This window comes from Miscanthus floridulus, chromosome 6 (assembly GCF_019320115.1).
Source record: "Miscanthus floridulus cultivar M001 chromosome 6, ASM1932011v1, whole genome shotgun sequence".
Lineage (NCBI taxonomy): Eukaryota > Viridiplantae > Streptophyta > Magnoliopsida > Poales > Poaceae > Miscanthus > Miscanthus floridulus.
This window is the reverse complement of record NC_089585.1, coordinates 70757968-70762818: the sequence shown is the minus strand read 5'-3', so window position 1 is coordinate 70762818 and position 4851 is coordinate 70757968. Positions and strand designations below refer to the sequence as shown.

Genomic DNA, 4851 nt, shown 5'->3' with positions numbered 1-4851 from the left:
GTCATATATTTGTAATGAAAATGTATGGTAACATTTACATGAAAAAAATGCCACGATAGCATTTTTGGTATAGGACCAGAGTACAGGGGGAGAGTTTCTGATGAAGTAATAAAAAATCACTGGTAAAACCAACTTTTGGGGTGGGTCTGATGGTACAGTACAGGACGTTCTGATCTATGGATAGCTTCTACAGTACTAGTAGCATTCTACTGCCTGCTGCCATGGTCACCAGGTGCCAGCCAGCCCCATCTTTGCACTGCTACTCGATAGCTGTCTCTCAACTCCAGTCCAGCGAGGGCAGGACAGCCATGGCTTCCCCTTCAATGGCGAGAGAGCCGTCATCCTTTTCAGTGAAGCATTTGGTTTCGAACTTTACGCTGTGCGGATTCAGGGATTTTTAATTTTTTGCCATCATTACGGATTACACTCCTTCGTTTGCTAGCTTTATGCGCGCTCCTACATAATTGACATCGCAAACAGTGAACCTCATATATTTTTACCATTTTTGCTGACATAGCATGCCAGGTGGGCACGCCAGCATGGCGGTAAGCCTAGGAAGGCCTACCGAGTATGCGAAATGACCTATTTACCCCTACAGCTTCTCTCTCACCACTTGCTGATGCATGGACCCCACACGTCAGCTTCGTCTTCAACCTCACGCCATCACCACGCAGAGAGGGAAGGGGGAACTCGTGCAGTCCCGGTCGCGCTGCTGCCCCTCCTCGACCTCCGGCACGCCTTGCTGAAACGCGCGCTCGGCAACAAGATCCGCACCCACTCGCCGCCGTCCCTTTCGCGAGGCGTGCGGAGTTCGCCCTGCCAGCGTACGTCGCGGTCGCTCTCGCCGTAATCCGTCGCGATTCCAAGCTTCAAGACACGACTACCAAATAAGTACGGCTCGCTCGGTGCTCTTGGGCTCTGCCCATTCGCCATCTCTGAGCTCGACGAGTTCGCGGTGCCGTGGGCAGAGACTACAAGCATGAGCCGCCGCAGACTAGCTCATCACCTATGCCAGTGCGCGGCGCAGCCACCCGACGCGCCCGCAGCCCGTGGACATGCCCGGCCCCAAGGCTGACCGCTCCTGCACATTTGCTGCTGGCAGCTGGCTGGCAGCGGCCGGAGGAGGCAAAGCTGGCGACGTGGACATTGCGGGCGTCCGTTGGCCCACCGTCGAGCGACCTGCGCCATCTCCGTGACTCTGTGCTCCAGATGACCGGCTTCATTGAAGGATGACGTCGCAGCGCGTCACGTGCATGGTACTGGTGTAGCTCGATTTGTACTCGAGCCTCGCAGTCAAATTAAATGGACGGACGCGCGGCACAGCGGGCGGTCCGACAAGTCATGCCGGAGGTCGAGGAGGGGCAGCAGCACGGCCAGGACTGCACGAGCTCCTCTCTCTAGGTGATGGCCAGAGGTTGAAGACAAGCTGACGTGTGAGGCCCACGCGTTAGCGAGTAGAGAGAGAGAGGCAACAGGGGTAAATAGGTCATTTCGCATGCTATGTAGGCCATCTCGGGCCCACTGTCACGTTGGCGTGCCCACCTGGCGTGCTATGTCAGCAAAAATGGCAAAAATATAGGAGGTTCACTGTTTGCGATGTCAATTGTGTAGGAGCGTATATAAAACTGGTAAACGGAGGAGTGTCATCCGTAAGGATGGCAAAAAAAAAGTTAAAAATCCCTCAGTGGGTCGAGTATGGGTTACGTTACGATGAAGTCTTAATCCTTGCGTTGGTATGGTAAAGAGGAGAGGACGGCTGCGTATGCGTAGGACATACAGGTATCGGCTTGTGCTGCCATTCCCCGCCATCATCCGGATGTGGAGCGCTCGGACTTGAGCAACGACCTCGTCTCCAACGTACACCGGCGCCGCAAACCGCAGGGTCTATCTCGCGTACACCATGCTAGGCTGCACCAACCGACAGACAGTGAAGCCAAGCCAAGGCTCGCTGTTAGGCTAGTCCCCCATGCTCATGTGTCGTTCGACGAAATGCACGTATGCACAGAGGGGGGAAAGAGGTGGGAGCGTACGAAGTGGGCGGCGATGACGGAAGGGAAGACGGAGGCCACGAGCATGCCGTGCACCACGCGGCCGCGCTGGAACCCGCCCACCTCTCGGGCAATGCCGTCGTCGAGGTGCACCGGGTTGCGGTCGCTGCCACGTCCGCCCCCTTGAAGTGCCGCCGCTCGCGCACGGTGTCACCTACCCTTAGCACCCGGTTTGGTGAGGACGCGGCCATCGTTGAGGCGGTGTGAACGACAGGGAAGATCGCCCGGACCAGGCGCATCGCGGTCGCCCAGGTCCCAGCATGGACTAGCAACTCGGAATGAGGGATCAGATCCAATCTTGTTCCTATGATGAGGGAGAGCAGAGTATGGTCTCCTTTCCCTTTTGGCATGGATTAACGGAAAGTCTTAACGAAAGAATCTAGTTACTGTAGTAAGAGCATGTGTAAGAGTTCTCTAAACATCCTCCTAATCCTTGAATTTTAGAAAGACAAGGAAAAACCCTCTCCGACAACTCCTAATCTTAGCTCTAGAATTTAGCCACCTCGGGAAAACCGAGTCAATCCGCCTAACTTCACGCGCACCTCCGTCTCCGCTTATCCTTCCCTCCGTCTCGACATGTAGGTGCGACGGTGGTGAAGTTCACCTTCCGCAACAACTGCCCGGAGACCGTCTGGCCAGCGACGCTGACATCCAGCGGCCCTGCGTTCCCGACCACCGGCTTCCCCCTGCTGCCGGGAGCCTCCCCGGCGGCGGCGCGCGTTTCTCCTATGAGTCCGGCGACCGCGGGATGGGGCAGGTCGCGTGCAACGACGCCGGTGGTGCCCCGCTGTAACACCCTAAAATTTGCGTAATTTTAAAATAGGAGGAAGTGATTTAATAATGCATTTTTGTGACATTTAAATTTAGGAAAATACTAATTTTGTTAAAAATAAAATTAAATATAGGTTTACAATCATGTATGCGCATTCATGCTCCTGCATTGGAGTTTTTGTGATGTTTGGTTTGATTCAAATTCAAAATCCATTTGAAAATTTCTTTGGAAAAAGTTTTGTAAATAAAAAGAAAAGACAAAGCCTTCCTCACTCACTCTCCCTCTCCTTTTGGCCCACTCAGCCTTGCTTCTCCTGCCAGCCCAAGCTGCTCGGTTTCACTCTCCTCCCCTTCTCCTGCGGTCCGCGCTTCACTCCGACCCAGCTTCGCCGAAGGTCCAGCGCAGCGCGTCGCGCGTCTCCTCCTCCGTCTCGGTTGCTGACAGCCCGGCTTCTCAAGTCAGTGCCGTCGTCCTCTTGTATCCGCGCTGGAGTTCTCACTACCGCCGACACCATTCGAATCCGCCTCCGCTACGCCGTGTCTGGCGTAACCCCAAGCCAACTCTGCCCTTAAATAGCAGCCCGAGCCCGCGCCGCCTCCCTATCTCGCCTTAGAACAAGCTTTCACCCTCACCTAGAGCTCGCAGCCACCATAGCCCTAGCACCGTCGCCGCCGTCGGGTTCAAGCTGCTGCTACGCGTCGTTGTCGGTTCCCCGCTCGTGATTTTGGTTTTGGTGAGTCCGCTATCGCCCCCTCTTTCTTCCCGTGTCTTCGGTTCGTCAAACGGTGGTCCATAGGCTTTAAATCGAGAGCGCCACTCACTTCTGGCCATGGCGCCGCCGTGCTTAGCTCTGTTCTGGTCGGCCGGCCACGCCAGTCCCTCCCAGCCGTCCAATCTAAGATGAAGGGTCAGGATTAGAACATACCCTTTCATTGGCATATTTGCACAAAAGCTATTACAATTACTTGAGTCTTAACCCGCAGTCCATAGCACCTTTCCAGAATACATTTTCTTCTTTAGAAAGCATAGTTTTCTTCTGTTGAGATTCAAAATACGTTTTCACCTATTTACAGTTTTGCCACTAATCTTGTTTTAGCCATAAAATCTCTGTTTTAACTCCGATTTAATCCGTTCAAGTTGCGTTAGGTTCGTAATTCCATAATCTACATGCTCATACTACTGTTAAGTATGTTTTCAACTTTTAAAATTTAAGGTTAGATTTAATCTATTATTTTACTAAAGTAAATTTTGTTTAATTCATAACTTCTTCGTTTTAGCTCTGATTTTTGTGATCTTCGTGTCTGTGTGTTCGTAGTGAGACGTAGATTTGTTTTATAAACTTTTTATCTTAATTTTATGTTGATTGGTGTTCTGTTCTAATCTATAGTTTGTTTGCTATGCATGATTGCTTCTGGATGCTTGTATGTTGCTGTGCTTATCAAGTATAGACGGTGAGCAATTCGTGGGAGACCAAGAGTATTACTTTGACGTGTCAGATCAGCAGGAGTACTTTGTTCAAGGCAAGTATAGCATGGGATCAACCTTGTTTTCCTATCAACTTTAATACATTTAATTCATGTTGCATGTGTCGCCTTGATAGTGATTCCCTAGAATTGAACTTATACCTTGCCACCTACGGGATATGCATTGGGCAGCTTTGCTAGTGCTCAATTAAACCATGATCTTGTAACTTGACTAATGGTATATGCAATAAACATTAAAATATAACTTTTTAGCAACTTGAAAATAGGGGGCTAGAGTGTTTAGCTATTTTCTAAATACTTCAGATTCTTCTCCCTAAGTACTTATCTGTAAGTGATCATCTGGGACTTACAGTACAGCTATGAGGGCTACATAGCTCTGGCTTTAGCTCAGTATGATGACCTTTTCTAGCTTGTTAGTGGTTACCTTCGTTGACGTAAGAATGGCTTAACGAATCGGTTATAGGACAACCTCTACTCTTATGTGTATAGCCGCGATGGAATTGTGTCATTCGACAGGGGGGTTCCTATATCTGTTTGTCGAGTGAAT

General features: G+C 50.8%; 1 pseudogene; it reads right to left on the bottom strand.

The window, feature by feature from the left end:
* Window positions 1-277: 277 nt before the first annotated feature.
* Window positions 278-2398, bottom strand: LOC136460671 (3-hydroxyacyl-[acyl-carrier-protein] dehydratase, mitochondrial-like; annotated as a pseudogene).
* Between the last annotated feature and the right edge of the window lie 2453 nt (window positions 2399-4851).